At 45.2% G+C, this 20114-nt stretch overlaps 1 pseudogene; it reads right to left on the bottom strand.

The window, feature by feature from the left end:
• LOC144128198 (lysosomal alpha-mannosidase-like) overlaps window positions 1-20114 on the bottom strand; it is a 91748-nt pseudogene that overhangs the window by 28115 nt on the left and 43519 nt on the right.

Here is a 20114-nt window from a genome sequence, read left to right as displayed (position 1 = left end):
ACCAAAACGTCTTCTTTTAATCCCTAAGTCCCCGCCCTCAGTGGGGACACCAACCAATTAGGTCAAAACACAAGGAGACAGAGGAGAGTAAAGCACGCCCCAATCAAAGATTAGGGAGAGGGGACTGGTCATTGTCACGAATACTAACCGTAATTCCCCTCTCGGATCACACCATCCTCCCCCTCGGGGCGGCATGTTTACTCGCTTAAAGAGCATGCGAGGACCGCACAGATTGTCGAAAGCCGTCCCCGAGGGGCCACATAAGGCGCCACCGCTCCCCAATTCTTCCTGACGCCCCCGCATGCACAGGAAGTGCCTGGCAGTCATATGGAGCTGATAAGCGCTCACAGTGAGCATGAGGAACGCGTCTCCAAAATTGCCTCCTGGCCACACGCTCAACGACACAAGCGATTGCGGGTCGGTAGGCTGGAAACGCTGATTGGCCCCAAAAAATGACGTCACGCCTCCAACGTCATGGTCACGTGACTTTTAATGACGTCATGCCCGGTCGGGGACAGACACATCTTCCCTAGAGTTTTCTCAGAATTCCCCACGTTTGTGACAGCGTGCGCGGGATAAAGAAGCGCATCTTTATCTCCACCCCACCCAGTTCGACCACTTTGCCGAGCGGGGTGCAGTTGAAGAACCCTTGCCTAAATGCTCCCGCCATTCACGTTTACTCCCCGCCTCCCCCCCCCCCCCCCCCCACGACACTTTCCCGAACTCGGATGTTTTGTCGCCTTTTTTTTTATTTTGTGTGTTTGTGTTTGCATGCACAGTGCACGTGTCTCTACTTAAGCAAACTGAGCCGCTGATTCCGCATTGACTATTCCTGCCGAAGAGGCTCCAGGGAATTGTCCTGCCATGTCTGCGCTTTATTCTGTTTTTTTTTACTCGTTTTGGCCAGGGGCAACGCGAGTACACGCATCTCCACGAATCCGCCACCGTCTGTTTCTGTACTCGCTGCCGCTCTGCCTTGAAGGGCGACCATTCTCTCCTCCCGCTCCTCGTTTTCCTTTTTTCTTTCTCTTTTTTTTCTGCACGCTCCCAGCGGCTTTTACGTGGACAGGGTGCGACAGCGCGTTTTCTTTTTCTATTTATTACTCTTCCTCCCTTTTCTAGTATTTTTCTTTTCTGTCCATCTTCTTTCCAGCACCCGATTGCTTGTTGCTATTTTCATGTGGCGGACATGTGTGCCAATTACAACTCCTCAAGAACGGGAGGAAGATCGCTGTAATTCAGTCTTGAGAAAGGACAGGCTCTGTCCGAAACGTCGACTCAAAATAAATCTGTCTCAATGAAGCGTCTCTCAACTTTGCATATATATATATTTAGTTACCGTTAATGTAGTGTCTCTGTACACAAACATACCGCATGATGATGGCATCCGATTATGGTCGCATCCTATGGAAAACACAAAAACGATGATGCTCCTAGCCAAAGTACCATCGCTGCACTTACTGATCTGGTCCTCAACCTCCACTTTTTTTAATTCAACAACTCCTTTTACCTACAAACGAGTGGTACCCGCTATGGAAACGAAAATGGCGCCAAACTATGCCAACATATATATGCATAGCATTGAATCGGAATTTATCCGCTGATACCCAACAAAAATGGCTTTTTACAAACGCTTTCTAGACAACATATTCATGGTATGAACGAAAACAGAGGACCAATTCATCCAGTTTATTTCAGCATTTAACAACGTACATCCAAGCATCTGTTTCACACACCCTTACTCCACCAGTCAAATTAATTTCTTGGACGTCTCAATTCGAATGGAGAAGGGTACCTTAATCACCAGTGTCTATAGAAAGCCCACGGATAGGCAACAGTACCTTCATTAGAAGAGCTGCCACCCACGCCACTGCAAAACTTCAATTCCATATTCCCAAGCCATCAGATTCAAAGGGATCTGCTCACGACCAGAAGACTTCGAAAAAAATTCTAGCCGTATGCGGGAGGTTCTGAGGGACCAATGCTATCCGGCCTCCATTATTGATGATGCCGTTACGAAAGCGGAAGCAACAGATCGTAATGAAATGTTTGGGGATCCCCCATCAGCAACCGCAAATGAACACCGCTCTAATCTCGTCTTAACCTTCGCAAACAACCTTCCTAATGTCAACAAAACTCTAAAAAAAACATTTCAACATAATCGAACAAAACGATCGACTGTCAAAAATTATTCCAACAGTTCTACAGGTTACCTACACACTACCAAAAAACATGCAGAATTATGTAGTTCACTCTACTGTCAATAAGTAAAACCCTGTGGTTTGCCTACCTTGCAGGAAGAATCGCTGTCAAGTTTGCCAGCACATGCGGACAACAACACTAGCTCAAAGCACACACTCTAACTTCAAACACTCCATCCGTGAAAACTTGAACTGTGACTGTAGTAACGTAGTATGCATGCTCGAGTGTGGCGATTGTCAGATGCAATACATTGGCCAAACAGAGAATTCCTTCCGAATTAGATTCAACAACCACCGCGCGCACACCAGATCTCTTACTCTCCTCCCCCTGTCGAAACATCTTTCCCAGGAAGGTCACGAGTTTCACAAACTAAAAGTTACGCTGCTACAGAGCGGCTTCCAAAATACCCGTGAGCGTGAGCAACGAGAGTCATACTTTATATATCAGTTTAATACTGTGCAGGCCGGTATAAATGAAAACCCTGGTACTCTCTCCACATTTCGGAGATCATAGTCCTAGCCCTACTGAAATTCACAGCACCCGGACTGCATCGCCTGAGGTCATGCCAATTTGCGTGCTTGCTTCCACATGCCGCCCTTCTCCTCCCCCTGCCATTCTTTCTTGCTCATGACCAGAGAAAACAGTTCTGAGAGCAAAGCATATTGCCTATTCCCCCCTCAACTTTTTATATTTTTATATATTTTATTTATTTATTTTTTCCTGCTTTGCAGATAATAGAGCGTGATGCTCCTTATAGGGCAGTAACCCATTGCAATAACGCACACTTGGGCGATTTCGCGCCTTCGTTCCCCATTTTCTTTCTGTTACTCTCCCCTCTCTTTCAGTTTTTAGGAAGGAGCCCTCTTTTTGTCTCCGCGACGGAAGGCGGGCGGGGGCACCTTCGACGCATCTTCGCGTTTCGTAACTTCACTTAATTGAGGTCTCCTTCGTTTTAAAATTGCGCTCGTGGCGGGAGGCGTTCCGGAACGACGCTAACCTCCGACTTCGCGCGATTGCAGAAGCATCTATAGCTTTGTGCCGGGATGCAGCAAACTCAGGCGCCAGACGCCTCTAAGTAGGTAGAAAACAGTGCCTTCCACTGGTTCCATGGTATTGGTGGCTGATCCGGGGTTTTCAGGAATGTACGAGGGGGCGTAAGATCCCTTGAAACTCATAGTAAAGATTTACCTCGTCGGCACGTTGTTGTATTGTAGATGCAAGATCGAACGACACACCGGAGCGAGCGATGTCATGCTGACGCCAAGGTTCCTCCGACCCCCCCCCCCCCCCCCCCTCTACTTTTCCTGCGTCACGTATACGCGGTGTCAAGCAACATGCATGTGACTGAAACTGAAACTCTGAAGAAGAGAAACTGAAAGTAAGAGAATTGAATTTGAAAATAAGAGAAGAGAAACTGAAACTGCCGCACATTTCATTACCTGATGGACACAACAGTATCACGTATTACTTAACGTCTTCATAAAACCACTGTTTGTTCGTCTATAACATTAGCAGCATTAGCATATGTTTGCTATTAATGACACCCAGGTAATGAACATGATTTACCAACTTAAGTAGTGTTGGTACTGGTGTAACGCACGAATAATTTATAGACATGCCTTTGTGTATACGCCAGAAATTAAATTGTGAAGCAAGCCTTGAAACTGCCTACCTGATGGACACAACAGTATCACGTATTACTTAACGTCTTCATAAAACCGCAGTTTGTTCGTCTATAACATTAGCAGCATTAGCATATGTTTGCTATTAATGACACCTAGGTAATGAACAAGATTTACCAACTTAGGTAGTGTTGGTTCTGGTGTAACGCACGAATAATTTATAGACATGCCTTTGTGTATACGTCAGATATTAAAATGTGAAGCAAGCCTTGAAACTGCCTGTGCATTTCTCATAAAAAAAGGAAAAAAATTATCTTGCTTTCATAGCATGCGTGTAATCTATATCAGATGTGATTGTAATCTTGAGCTATAACTTGAAATGACCCATGCTGGCTGCCATGAAAAATCACTTTTTTAATTGTTCAACAAACCTCATAACTCATTTATGTCACGAAAGGAATGAAATGCTTCACTTTTGTCTCATTGCTTTGGTACAGTCGTGGTTCATTATGCAATGTAAAACCTGATTTAGGAATATTTTGTTACTTGTTGCATGGTTTGTCCCTGAAATTCAGCACATCCGCTAGTGTTACGTTCCCGCGTGGTTTTCTTTTTTGTTAATTGAGTACAGATGAATAGCCACCGGATTCTTCGCCGATCGCCCAGTGTGGGTATGTGCGATCTTTTGATAGGCTAACAACAACAGCAACATTGGCCAGGCTATCAGCTTCCGCAAGTTAGGTTCACGCAAGCTCCGCTTCAGGTTGATCTGATCTCCTTGCAACGAGTTGCTGATACGCAGGCTGACCCCGTCTTCTATTACGACCATATTTACCCGTTCCATGCGAAACATATGCCCCACAAATATCTTAAATGGTCTTCTTTCTGAACACCTACACAATTTTCCTCATCATACTGTTCTCTCCACTGATGCCTCCGGCCGCTGTGAGAAGGCGGCGATTGGGATATATTCGCAGGATCTGGCTTGGAGCTATTCCGTTCGTATCCCTGATTATATTTCTAAATTCTTCGTGGAGATTTTGGCTATTGGTTTGGTTCTTCTCAAAATTCCCAGACATGTAGCACGGGTTCTTATTCTTGCAGACTGCCTTTCAGTTTTAGGCTCTCTCCAAAACTGCGGAAAATCTTTATTGAATCGGCCGCTTAGGTATTTTGTTCCGTGCACAGTGCGTGAGATCCGCTTTGTCCGGGTACCTGCAGGCATTCGGGTGTCTATTTTAACGAAGTGGCTGATTTATTGTCAAAGTCAGCTCTCAGCGCTCCTGTAATCTTAATCTATCCCGTCCCTCACCTCATTCTGTTGGAAACTTCACGTTTCCAGTGGTTCCAACATATTTCAGCCAGCTTGAGTGATCCGTTGCTCAATACCGTGGATTTTCACCACTTAAAGTACCCATGGGATGTCCGGTGGTGTAAATCAAGCGTTTTGAGGTGTCAATGACGCTTCTGCGATGCAGAATCCCTCACTTAAATTTGTACTTACGCAGATACGGGTTCCCTGCGACAAACCTTTGTGTCTCATGTGGGCAAGTTGAAACATTAGACCATTTTCTCCTCTCTTGCCGGCGGTTGTTCAAGGAAATCAGTATTTGGAGGTCCCTCTTCCAGTCTCTTCCAGTTCTTCTCTCGTTCGGTGCGAGCGCCAAGGAATTCCCGTTAAGCAGTGTTTGTGGCTACCTTCATGATTACATAAGCGCAACTGATCGGTTACCTTGTTAGCTGTATACAAAATTCTGTCTCATGTCTGAAATGCTTGGTTCTATTCCTGGTAATTCATATTTCTTAAATTTAATTGAATTTTCCTATCTTTATCTTGATTCAGTCTTCTACGCCGCCGCCTCACGTCTTTTTTTTTCCCCGTGCAAATACTTCATTGGCAAATCTCCACTGTACCTTGGCCAATCCCCCCGCGTGGGTATGTGCCATATTTACTGAGTTGAAGAAGAAGAGTGTGGACTACAAACACTATCTGTACTTGTGCTCTATGTGTTTTTTTTTTGTCTGTTTGCAATGTAAGCCATTACTAGGTGGAAAGGCATGCACTTAATGGGCATTCCCTGTGCACATGAATGCGGAAAGCTGGCCATGGTTGTCCAAGCATTGCCAGCAAAGCAACGGGACCTTCAAGAAACAGGATAGGGATTGTGACCACTCACATGCAATGATTTTCATACAATTTGAAAATGTGGCAATTTACAGCAGTCCCGTGGTTATATTGTTGCAAAACAAGCCAGCTCATTTAGGCGGAAACATTTTTAGAGGCTGTCAAAAAGGAACATGTCAAAAAGTTACACATAGCATCCTGTTTCATTGATGATGTTTATATGTGTGGTAAACGATATGAACAAGCATCTCTTTGTTGGTTAACTGCTTTGCTATCCACGCACTGTCATGCAGTACATACACAATCACAGTCCAGTGACTGCAGAGCGGTCTGCAACCAGTAACTTGCAACTATACTATGCAGCAAGCTTCTTTGCACGGTATTTGTTACATTTATCGAACGATGAAATGGAATTGGTATGGCTATTTCTACACAGTGCATTTCCTAAAGACTCCTTTCTGCCACACTGTACTTTTTACCCAAAAAGCTTCCTACAGAGTCATTTAAATTGCTACGTATAAAGATGTTTGTAGCAGGTGTGTGAGCCCGAACAAAAAAAAATGTTTTAATTTTCCTTAATACTTCAGTATTCCTGATTATCCCGACATGGATGTTTGTAGCAGGTGTGTGAGCCCGAACAAAAAAAATGTTTTAATTTTCCTTAATTCTTCAGTATTTCTGATTATCCTGACATGGGCATCTATATGTTGGTACAACTTTTTTCAGGCATCACAACTGATGCACCGATGTGTTTGGTACTAATTCATCTTCAGACCTTTCATGTCTGTTCGGTAAAAAAAAAACGAAATAATAGTTGGCTGCATTAGTTTTCACTGAGATAACTAGCATCACACAGCATGCTCTTGAAATTCCTCTAGCTGTCTGTAATTGGCTTCATTGTATAGCTTCATACTTGTTTAATTTAAACTCTGCACACTGCTCTTTTCACCGCACATGGCGACATGGCACGCGGAGCCCCGTGGGAATGGGCGAGGAGGATTCAGCTGCTACTTCCCTGGAATCCAAACACAGCTATAGGCACCTGCAAGTGACGGTTAATTTCGGAAAGGCAGCTCTGCCCGCTTCCTTTCGTAGTCTTGTCCGTCGTGCGTCGCGTGTCGCGGCGAACCCGACAAAGTGGAGGCCATCAACCCCCCTCCCCCTCCCCTCCTGAAGCAGAGGAAAGATCCCGCAAATAGTTTCCTAGAGAGATCCTTTTTTTTCCCGTGCGGTCAACGAGGGGTCACACGACAGGCCCAAGCAGTGTGAGGCAACGTTCTCTGTTCATTATAGAGACGCAAGCTTACACTGCAAAATGAAACCTTGTCTTTCTCTTCCAAATGCAATTTCATTTCATTTTTACAAAATGTAAGTTACATACTACAGAGATGCAAGGGCTAAAAACTGCGAGACGCGAGACCACTACAGTCCTGAAGAAGACCGCACCGCGGTCGAAACGTTGATAAATAAATGTGTCGCTGTAGAAGTGCCCACTTCTCTTAAATCTCTCTCTCTCTCTCTCTCTCTCTCTCTCTCTCTCTATATATATATATATATATATATATATATATATATATATATATATATATATATATATATATATATATATATATATATATATATATATATATTAGAACAAACACAAAAACAACGAAGCAAGTAACATATAGATTAAATGCAATGAAAACAATGAGCATGTATGTTCACTAACAATAGTTTACAGACGCATGAAAACAAAGAGAAGACCCGAGAAAAATAAAGAGAAAAGAAACACTCAATAGGCATACATGGCACCGGCAGACAACAAAGGAACATTAAATGCAACCTGGCTATATATTAACAAAATACATTTTTAACTCGCTTGGTTTAACACTATCCAAAACTTTGTGCTTATTAAGTGTGGTCGGTAAATTGTATGGTGTAGGAACAGCGCTAAAAACAGGACAGAAGTCACTACATCTTTATCTCCCCCTTTAAACACAACTGTCACTCTTGCTTTCTTCATTTATTCCGGGTAAACTCCCGTTTCAATTAACAAATTGAAGGTGTATGCAAGCACAGGTGCAATATATGATAGTACATATTTGACTGGTTTTATCTGAATATTGTCAACATCTAAGGCTTTGCTATTATTCAAATTCAGAAAGGTCTCATTGGTGGGCTCAAGGAAAAGGCTTTCGAAAGGGCTACAAGATGATGGAACTTCAGGTAGATGCATCATAGATAAATGGGTAGTTAAAAAATCGCTCTTTAAATGGCCAGCAAGAGCCTGACCGGATAATTCAGAGCTCTTATAGATTACTCGTTGAGCTGGCGCATTTTTCGTAATGCGACGTAACAAGTTATCGACAACTTTCCACACATTGTGTGAATTTTTCATTCTAACATCAGAGAACAGTTTTTGATGATACACAATCTTAGCAAGCTTAAGCTCAGCATTTAGATTATTTCTTGTTTTTTTTTAATAAGAGATTCTAGAGAGCGATTATTTAAAAAGGCATGGCACTTGTTTTTGCTCTTTATCATTCTTCTGAGCTCTGGCGTGATCTATGGTTCTCTTATTCGTTTAGACTGCTTAATGTTCTTTATATATTTCTACAAAAACCTTGATAAACACCTGAATATGCGTTGAGTCTTATATAGAATAACTAGGACTCCCGCCCAAAACCATTTCAGCTTATCTGGGTACCTCCAAACGTTTTTATTTGCGTGTAACTCCAGCCACTCCTCATCTTTGTTATTGTAGCCGCTATTGTTTCTCAAATACCATCTTGATATTAGCAGTTCCTAATTGAAGCCTTCAGCAGGGTTTGAAGGACCTATTTAATTGGAAATGAGGAGAACACGTGCACAGGGTGGAAAGCGTGCTATCTGCCAGGAAACACTGAGGCGGCCCCGAGAAGGGCCTTTATTAAGGTTGACAGCCGTTTTGTGCCTCTTCACTTGGCAGCGACGACACAGCGTGTGCGGTCCCCATGGTTTTGCCCCAGCTGTCGAAGCAATCCTCGGGCACGACCTTCGACATCTGATGTTTTTATTTAAAAAACACATGGACCAAAGTCGTGCTGTATGCAGTGCGATGGCCATGTGGTTCCACTGACGGCGAACAATCATCCACCTAGCCCGGCTCTTTGGACAGATTCAGGAAACGACTGAAAAGAACAAGGAAACGACTGAAAAGAACAAAAGTAACGAGCAAACGAGTTAGAACGCAAAGAAACGAAGGCGCTCTGCGCTAATGCTGTAGCGAGGTCTAATATGTAAATTTTCACGGCTGGCGTCGATTTCTACAAAGCGCGGGTAGTCGCTACGGAAATAAACAAAGGCGCACTGGAGCTGGGTAAGTCTGCAGCTACAAGCGCGATTTTTTTGTCTCTACCGCCGATTTCCACACCGCGCGATCGTCATAACTTTTCTTGGACTTGCTGTTGAAGCTGACAGCGATCATAAAAATTAAGGCCGCAAACTGTAGTGACAGAGGCTTGTCATTGAAAGGAGCAAAGCCGTGCACTTTGTCAACCAGGCAACGAGGCCTAGCGCGAGTTTTAGAGCCGACTTGGACAAAGCGCGAGACGGCGCGCGCTTCTAACGCTTGCCGACGCAAAGAAACAAAGGCGCCCTGCGCTGGGGTGACGCCGTAGCGAGGTCTAATATGTAAATTTTCACGGCTGACGTCGATTTCGACAAAGCGCGAGAAGTCTCTAAGGAATTAAACAAAGCTGCACTGCACTGGGTGAATGCTGGATACTTAGGCCAGGCGCGATTTCCACAATGCGCGAGTCGGAACTTCTGGACTTACCGTTGCAGCTGATAGCGATCCTAAAGGGCAGATTGTAGTGGCAGAATTATCGTGGCCACTTTTACCCTGGACTTGCCACTGCAAAGGAACAAAGGCGCACTGGGGTCGATGCCCTGGCGTCTCGCCACGTGGTATCGGTCCGTGGCAAATAAGGACAGCATCGGCTCGCAAGAAGCATCCAGGAAACGATGCTGCAAAAAAAGTTACGTTACAAGCGCCGCAATTTGGCGAGTTCTGCACGAGAAAACTTGCGAAAACGTTGTTCAACCCTTACCTCGTGATTGAGAACGTGCACGCCCGACAAGCGCTTCATCGTGACTGTCAGACGGCGGTTCAGATGGCGACGCCGGCTGTCCTCAAACCGCACCTTATGTGGGTCGTCGTAATGGAGTTGTAAAATTTTGAACACCAGCACGACACTAGCCACGTGCTCCTGCAGCAGGAAAACGAGGTCCTGGAATGCGCAAGGCATGTAGGTAAGCGGTACAGCACTTCATGAAGCGAAATTTGAGATAAAATGCGTACCTTTATGTCGCTGGCGATTTCTCGCGGGTCAGCGCCTTTTGGGGGTGGTCGCAATGTCGTGGAAGCAAGAACTGTACAGAAATTTCAGCTGGCTGTCGCCGACGAGCGCACCGCGCAAAAAAAGCCATACCTGGACAGCTCCCGAAACGCGCGCGTCGCCGCCACGCTCACGAAGAGAATGCCCGCAGACCACGCACGCCCGGCGGCCGGTCGGCCGGCCCTAGTGATTCCCTAGGCACTCTAGGGACAGGCCGAGAGAGGCGCGGCGACACCACATCCGGTTGAGAACAAGGGCGAAGCGGAAAAACGTCACGCAGACACGCATCCCACCACAAGCGATTGCGGGTCGGTAGGCTGGAAATGCTGATTGGTTTTTAAAATGTGACGTCACCTTTAAACGTATTGGTCACGTGACTTTTGATGACGTCATGACCGGTTGGAGAGAGACACATTTTTCTTAGGCTTTTCTCGGAATTCCCCACGTTTTTCCAACGCGCGCGGGATAAAAAAAAAGCGCATCTTGCACGTGTCTCTAGTTAAGCTAACTGCGCCCTTGATTCCGCATCGACTATTCCTGCCGAAGAGGCTCCAAGGAAGTCTGCCCTGTCTGCGTTTGATTCTGTTTATTTGTTTACTCGTTTTGGCCAGCGGCACGCGAGTACATGCATCTATAATTCTTATCTGTTCCGCGAATCCGCCACCGTCTGTTTCTGTACTAGACGCCGCTCTGCCTTGAGGGCGCCTATTCTCCACTCCTGCTCCTCGTTTTCCTTTTTTTCATTTCTCTTTTTTTTTCTGCCCGCTCCCTGCGTCTGCTCGGTGGACAGGGGGCGACAGCGCGTTTTTCTTTTTCTCTTTATTTCTCATTCTCCTTTGAGAAACGCTCTCCTTCGAGCAAACAAACAGATCACACAAGAGACAAACAGCGAGCGACCAGCGCCTCTCTCGACTGAGGGAAAGGTGAGGGTGGTTAAAGGAACAGACGAAAAAAAAAGGGGGGGGGGGGGGGGGGGGAAATAGAAAGCAGAGGTTAGAGACAGCGGGCGCGGAGAGGGGAGAATTGTCCGCATGGAAAATAGGGGGGGGGGGGGGGGGGCGCCGACAAGAATTATCATGGGGGGAAGCTTCCTTCGGCGGAAGCGAGAGGTTCAAAAACGAGGAATGAAAATATAATAAACAAGAAAACAGCAACAAAAGAACAAAGAAACGGAAAACTACACTGCGCGCATATGCCTCAGAGCGCGATGCGCTCCCCGCGGGTGCGGCTGTTAACAGTTAAAATGTAACTTACGGCGGTGTTGCGGCCGGCCAAACGCACCGCAGAAACCCGATCCCGCAGCCGGGCGGCGCAAAGCGCAAATGTCTCCGCGCTGCCTCGCGTCAGAAGGGCGCCTCCGCCCCGCGTTCCGTCACGGAGACAAAAAGAGGGCTCCTTCCTAGAAATTGAGAGAGAGAGAAGATAGAAAATGGGGAACGAAGGCGCGAAATCGCCCAAGTGTCCGTTATTGCAATGGGTTACTGTCCTATATGGAGCATCGCGCTCTACTATCTGCGAATCAGGAAAAAAAAGAAAGAGAAATAAAACATATAAAAAATATAAAAAGTTGTGGGGGGACTAGGCAATATGCTTTGCTCTCAGAACTGTTTTCTCTGGTCATGAGCAAGAAAGAATGGCTGGGGGAGGAGAAGGGCGGCATGTGGAAGCAAGCACGTAAATTGGCATGACCTCAGGCGATGCAGTCGGGGTGCTGTGAATTTCAGTAGGGCTAGTGCTATGATCTCTGAAGTGTGGAGAGAGTACCAGGGTTTTCATTCATACCGGCCTGCACAGTATTAAACAGATATATAAAGTATGATTCTCGTTGCTCACGCTCACGGGTATTTTGGAAGTCGCTCTGTAGCAGCGTAACTTTTTGTTTGTGAAACTCGTGACCTTCCTGGGAAAGATGTTTCGACAGGGGGAGGAGAGGAAGAGATCTGGTGTGCGCGCGGTGGTAGTTGAATCTAATTCGGAAGGAATTCTCGGTTTGGCCAATGTATTGCATCTGACAATCACCACACTCGAGCGTCTACACTACGTTACCACTGTCACAATTCAATTCAAGGTTTCACGGATGGAGTGTTTGAAGTTTAGAGTGCGTGCTTTGAGCTAGTGTTGTCCGCATATGCTGGCGAACTTGACACCGATTCTTCCTGCAAGGTAGGCAACCAACAGGCTTTCCCTTATAGACAGTAGAGTGAACTACATAACCATATATGTTTTTTGGTAGCCTGTAGGTAACGTGTGGAACTGTTGGAAAATTTTTGACAGTCTGTCGTTTTGTTCGATTGTGTTGAAATGTTTTTTTTTTAATTTTGTTGAAATTAGGAAGGTTTCTTGCGATGGTTAAGACGAGATTAGAGCGGTGTCATTTGCGGTTGCTGATGGGGGATCCCCAAACATTTCGTTACGACTTTTTGCTTCCGCATTCCTAATGGCATCATCAAAAATAGAGGCCGCGGATAGCATTGGTCCCTCAGAACCTCCCGCATACGGTTAGAATTTTCTTTGAAGTCTTCTGGTCGTGAGCAGATCCGTTTAAATCTGATGGCTTGGGAATATGGAATTGAACTTTTGCAGTGGCGTGGGTGGCAGCTCTTGTAATGAAGGTACTGTTGTCTATCCGTGGGCTTTTTGTAGACACAGGTGATTAAGCTACCCTTCTCCACTCGAACTGAGACGTCCAAGAAAATAATTTGACTGGTGGAGTAAGTGTGTGTGAAACAGAGGTTTGGATGTATGTCGTTAAATGGTGAAATAAACTGGATGAATTGGTCCTCGGTTTTCGTCCATACCATTAATATGTCGTCTAGGAAGCGTTTGTAAAAAGCCGGTTTTGTTGGGTATGAGCGGATAAACTCCGATTCAATGCTATGCATATATATGTTGGCATAATTTGGCGCCATTTTAATTCCCATAGTGGTACCACTCGTCTGTAGGTAAAAGGAGCTGTAGAACTTTCGAAAGAGTTGATTTTGAGGACCAGATTAGTAAGTGCAGCGATGGTACCTTGGCTAGGAGCATCAGCGCTTGTTTGTTTTCCATAGGATGTGACCAGAGCTCGAATGCCATCATCATGCGTTATGTTGGTGTACAGAGACACTACATCAAGGGTAACTAATATATATATATATATATATATATATATATATATATAGTAGCTGTGAAAACATGAGGTACTTGACTGCTTAAAATAATATACATCGAAGTATACGCTTCATTTAAGGAAACATTTTTATTTGACTCGACGTTTCGATCGGAGGACCGATGTTTCTCAAGAGTGACCATACAGGTCACTGTATGGTCACTCTTGAAAAAGATCGGTCCTCCGATCACTGTATGGTCACTCTTGAGAAAGATCGGTCCTCCGATCGAAACGTCGAGTCAAATAAAAATGTTTCCTTAAATGAAGCGTATACTTCGATGTGTATATATATATATATATATATATATATATATATATATATATATATATATATATATATATATATATATATATATATATATATATATATATATATATATATATATATCTGCGTGTGCGTGTGTGTGTGTGTGTGTGTGTGTGTGTGTGTGTGTGTGTGTGCGTGCGTGCGCGCGCGCGCGCGCAAAGTTGAGAAACGCTTTATTTAGACATTTATTTTGAGTCCACGTTTCGGACAGAGCCTGTCCTTTCTCAAGACTGAAGTTACAGCGATCTTCCTCCCCTTCTTAAGGAGTTGGAATTGGCACACATGTCCGCCACATGAAAATAGCAACAAACAATCAGATGCTGAAAAGAAGATGGGCACAAAAGAGAAATACTAGAAAAGGAAGAAAGAGAAATAAAGAGAGAGAGAAAAACGCGCTGTCGCCCCCTGTCCACCGAGCAGTCGCGGGGAGCGGCAGGAATTGTAGAAGTCGCAATTCTTCGCAAGTTCGCGTAACTGAGCAATATAAACATCTGACAGGCTCACCAGGGTTCTGTAAACATCTTGAACCACGTTGGCGTTCCGTTGTGGCTGAGAACAGACGGTCGCAAGTGTTTAGCGCGGTTTGAAACGCATCTTCGCCTTTCGTATATTCATTTAATTGAGGTCCCTGCTCCTTCGTTTTAAAATTGCGCCCGTGGCGGGAGGCGCTCTGCTACGACGCTGACCTTCGACGCCGCGCGAATGCAGAAGCATAGCTTTGCGCCGGGATGCAGCAAACTCCGGCGCCAGACGCCTCTAAGTAGGTAGAAAACAGTGCCTTCCACTGGTTCCATGGTACTGGTGGCTGGCCCGGGGTTCCCAGGAATGTACGAGGGGGCGTAAGATCCCGTGAAACTCATAGTAATGGTTTACCTCGTCGGGACGTTGTTGTATTGTAGATGCAAGTTCGAATGAGACACCGGAGCGAACGATGTCATGCTGACGCCAAGTTTCCGCCCCCCCCCCCCCCCTTTACTTTTCCTGCGTCACGTATACGTGGTGTCAAGCAACATGCATGTGACTGAAACTGAAACTCTGAAGAAGATAAACTGAAAGTAAGAGAACTAAAACTGAAAATAAGAGAAGAGAAACTGAAACTGCCGCACAGTTCATTACCTGATGGACACAACGGTATCACGTATTACTTAACTTCTTCATAAAACCGCTGTTTGTTCTTCTGTAGGATTAGCAGCATTAGTATACGTTTGCTATTAATGACACCCAGGTAATGAACATGACTTACCAACTTAGGTAGTGTTGGTTCTCGTGTAACACACGAATAATTTATAGGCATGCCTTTGTGTATACGTCAGAAATCAAATTGTAAAGCATGCCTTGAAACTGCCTGTGCATTTCTCATAAAAAAAGGAAAAAATTATCTTGCTTTCATAGCATGCGTGTCATCTATATCAGATGTGATTTTAATCTTGAGCTATAACTTGAAATGACCCATGCTGGCTGCCATGAAAAATCACTTAAATTATTCAACAAACCTCATAACTCATTTATGTCACGAAAGGAATGAAATGCTTCACTTTGCCTCATTGCTTTGGTACAGTCATGGTTCATTATGCAATGTAAAATCTGATTTAGGAATATTTTGTTACTTGTTGCATGGTTTGTTCCTGAAATTCAGCACATCCGCCAGTGTTGCGTTCCCGCGTGGTTTTCTTTTTTGTTAATTGAGTACAGATGAATAGCCACCGGATTCTTCGCCGATCGCCCAGTGTGGGTATGTGCCATCTTTTGATAGGCTAACAACAACAGCAACATTGGCCACGCTATCAGCTTCCGCAAGTTAGGTTCACGCAAGCTACGCTTCAGGTTGATCTGATCTCCTTGCAACGAGTTGCTGATACGCAAGCTGACCCCGTCTTCTATTACGACCATATTTACCCGTCCCATGCGAAACATATGCCCGCAAATATCCTAAATGGTCTTCTTTCTGAACACCTACACAATTTTCCTCATCATACTGTTCTCTCCACTGATGCCTCCGGCCGCTGTGAGAAGGCGGCGATTGTGATATATTCGCAGGATCGGGCTTGGAGCTATTCCGTTCGTATCCCTGATTATACTTCTATATTCTTCGTAGAGTTTTTGGCTATTGGTTTGGTTCTTCTCAAAATTCCCAGACATGTAGCACGGGTTCTTATTCTTGCAGACTGCCTTTCAGTTTTAGGCTCTCTCCAAAACTCCGGAAAATTTTTATTGAATCGGCCGCTTAGGTTTTTTGTTCCGTGCACAGTGCGTGAGATCCGCTTGATCCGGGTACCTGCAGGCATCCGGGTGTCTATTTTAACGAGGTGGCTGATTTATTGGCAAGGTCAGTTCTCAGCGCTCCTGTAATCTTAATCTGTCCCGTCCCTCACCTCATTCTGTTGGAAACTTCACGATTCCAGTGGTTCCAAAATATTTCAGCCAGCTTGAGTGATGCGTTGCTCAATACCGTGGATTTTCACCACTTAAAGTACCCATGGGATGTCCGGTGGTGTAAATCAAGGCGTTTTGATGTGTCAATGACGCTTCTGCGATGCAGAATCCCTCACTTAAATTTGTACTTACGCAGATACGGGTTCCCTGCGACAAACCTTTGTGTCTCATGTGGGCAAGTTGAAACATCAGACCATTTTCTCCTCTCTTGCCGGCGGTTGTTCAAGGAAATCAGTATTTGGAGGTCCCTCTTCCAGTCTCTTCCAGTTCTTCTCTCGTTCGGTGCGAGCGCCAAGGATTTCCCGTTAAGCAGTGTTTGTGGCTACCTTCATGATTACATAAGCGTAACTGATCGGTTACCTTGTTAGCTGTAAACAAAATTCTGCCTCATGTCTGAAATGCTTGGTTCTATTCCTGGTAATTCATATTTCTTAAATTTAATTGAATTTTCCTATCTTTATCTTGATTCAGTCTTCTACGCCGCCGCCTCACGTCTTTTTTTTTTCCCGTGCAAATATTTCATTGGGAAATCTCCACTGTACCTTGGCCAATCCACCCGCGTGGGTATGTGCCATATTTACTGAGTTGAAGAAGAAGAGTGTGGACTACAAACACTATCTGCACTTGTGCTCTATGTGTTTTTTTTTGTCTGTTTGCAATGTAAGCCATTACTAGGTGGAAAGGCATGCACGTAATGGGCATACCCTGTGCACATGAATGCGGAAAGCTGGCCATGGTTGTCCAAGCATTGCCAACAAAGCAACGGGACCTTCAAGAAACAGGATAGGGTTGTGACCACTCACATGCAATGATTTTCATACAATTTGAAAATGTGGCAATTTACAGCAGTCCCGTGGTTATATTGTTGCAAAACAAGCCAGCTCATTTAGGCGGAAACATTTTTGGAGGCTGCCAAAAAGGAATATGTCAAAAAGTTACACATAGCATCCTGTTTCATTGATGATGTTTATATGTGTGGTAAACGATATGAACAAGCTTCTCTTTGTTGGTTAACTGCTTTGCTATCAACGCACTGTCATGCAGTACAAACACAATCACAGTCCAGTGACTGCGGAGCGGTCTGCAACCAGTAACTAGCAACTATACTATGCAGCAAGCTTCTTTGCACGGTATTTGTTACATTTATCGAACGATGAGATGGAATTGGTACGGCGATTTCTACACAGTGCATTTCCTAAAGACTCCTCTCTTCCATACTGTACTTTTTACCCAAAAAGCACCCTACAGAGTCATTTAAATTGCTACGTATAAAGATGTTTGTAGCAGGTGCGTGAGCCCGAGCAAAAAAAATGTTTTAATTTTCCTTATTTCTTCAGTATTCCTGATTATCACGACATGGGCATCTATATGTTGGTACAACTTTTTTCAGGCATCACAACTGATGCACCGATGTGTTTGGTACTAATTCATCTTCAGACCTTTCATGCCTGTTCGGTAAAAAAAATACGAAATAATAGTTGGCTGCATTAGTTTTCACTGAGATAACTAGCATCACACAGCATGCTCTTGAAATTCCTCTAGCTGTCTGTAATTGGCTTCATTGTATAGCTTCATACTTGTTTAATTTAAACTCTGCACACTGCTCTTTTCACCGCACATGGCGACATGGCACGCGGAGCCCCGTGGGAATGTGCGAGGAGGATTCAGCTGCTACTTCCCTGGAATCCAAACACAGCTATAGGCACCTGCAAGTGACGGTTAATTTTGGAAAGGCAGCTTTCCCCGCTTCCTTTCGTCGTCTTGTCCGTCGTGCGTCGCGTGTCGCGGCGAACCCGACAAAGGGGAGGCCATCAACCCCCCTTCCCCGCCCCCTCCCCTCCTGAAGCAGAGGAAAGATCCCGCAAATAGTATCCTAGAGAGGTCCTTTTTTTTCCGTGCAGTCAACGAGGGGTCATACGACAGGCCCAAGCAGTGTGAGGCAACGTTCTCTGTTCATTCTAGAGACGCAAGCTTACACTGCAAAATGAAACCTTGTCTTTCTCTTCCAAATGCAATTTCATTTCGTTTTTACAAAATGCAAGTTACATACTACAGAGATGCAAGGGCTAAAAGCTGCTAAAAAGCAGCTTGACTGGGCCCAAGTGCCTCTGAAATGGCAGTACACGACAAACGCAATTCAAGCAAAAAAAAAAAAATGTTTACATATACGTAAAAAAAATCATTAAAAATGTTTACGTGCTCTTAAAGCAGCGCTATCCACGTTCTTTTATTGATGACGCCATAAGCAGAGCTTCAAATCTTAACCGTAGTCAAATACTCCAGGCGCACCGTAGAGATAACGAGATAACCGAAATCATTACACTACAAACCTTATTCTCACATTTAACAGTAACGCACCGAACATAAACAGAATTCTTAATAAGCACTTTAATATTCTCCAGCAAAGTCAACGACTATCGAAAATATTTACATGAGCACGCCGCGTGATTTACAGGCGTGCCAAAAACATTCAGAACCATCTAGTCCACTCCAAGGAACACAAAACCCCAAAATATGGATGCCAGCCCTGTGGTAAAGGTCGCTGCAAAGTTTGCAAGCACATGAAGACTCCGTGTTCCGCAACTAGTACGAGGTCAGTTTTCCAGCATTCAATCAACGGCAAGTTTGACGGCGCCTCATCAAACATTATTTGCCTTCTTGAATGCACTGTAACCGAAATGATTACACTACAAACCTTATTCTCACATTTAACAGTAACGCACCGAACATAAACAGAATTCTTAGTAAGCACTTTAATATTCTCCAGCAAAGTCAACGACTATCAAAAATATTTACATGCGCACCCCGCGTGATTTACAGGCGTGCCAAAAACATTCAGAACCATCTAGTCCACTCCAAGGAACACAAAGCCCCAAAATATGGATGCCAGCCCTGTGGTAAAGGTCGCTGCAAAGTTTGCGCCCGGCGGCCGGCCGACCGGCCGCCGGGCGTGCGTGGTCTGCGGGCATTCTCTTCGTGAGCGTAGGCGGCGACGCGCGCGTTTCGGGAGCTGTCCAGGTATGGCTTTTTTTGCGCGGTGCGCTCGTCGGCGACAGCCAGCTGAAATTTCTGTACAGTTCTTGCTTCCACGACATTGCGACGACCCCCAAAAGGCGCTGACCCGCGAGAAATCGCCAGCGACATAAAGGTACGCATTTTATCTCAAATTTCGCTTCATGAAGTGCTGTACCGCTTACCTACATGCCTTGCGCATTCCAGGACCTCGTTTTCCTGCTGCAGGAGCACGTCGTGCTGGTGTTCAAAATTTTGCAACTCCATTGCGACGACCCACATAAGGTGCGGTTTGAGGACCGCCGGCGTCGCCATCTGAACCGCCGTCTGACAGCCACGATGAAGCGCTTGTCGGGCGTGCAAGTTCTCAATCACAAGGTAAGGGTTGAACAACGTTTTCGCAAGTTTTCTCGTGCAGAACTCGCCAAATTGCGGCGCTTGTAACGTAACTTTTTTTGCAGCATCGTTTCCTGGATGCTTCTGGCGAGCCGATGCTGTCCTTATTTGCCACGGACCGATACCACGTGGCGAGACGCCGGGGCATCGACCCCAGTGCGCCTTTGTTCCTTTGCAGTGGCAAGTCCAGGGTAAAAGTGGCCACGATAATTCTGCCACTACAATCTGCCCTTTAGGATCGCTATCAGCTGCAACGGTAAGTCCAGAAGTTCCGACTCGCGCATTGTGGAAATCGCGCCTGGCCTAAGTGTCCAGCATTCACCCTGTGCAGTGCAGCTTTGTTTAATTCCTTAGAGACTTCTCGCGCTTTGTCGAAATCGACGGCAGCCGTGAAAATTTACATATTAGACCTCGCTACGGCGTCATCCCAGCGAAGCGCGCCTTTGTTTCTTTGCGTTGGCAAGCGTTAGAAGCGCGCGCCGTCTCGCGCTTTGTCCAAGTCGGCTCT

The sequence above is a fragment of the Amblyomma americanum genome, chromosome 1 (assembly GCF_052857255.1).
Source record: "Amblyomma americanum isolate KBUSLIRL-KWMA chromosome 1, ASM5285725v1, whole genome shotgun sequence".
NCBI lineage: Eukaryota > Metazoa > Arthropoda > Arachnida > Ixodida > Ixodidae > Amblyomma > Amblyomma americanum.
This window is presented reverse-complemented; position numbering and strand designations above follow the sequence as displayed.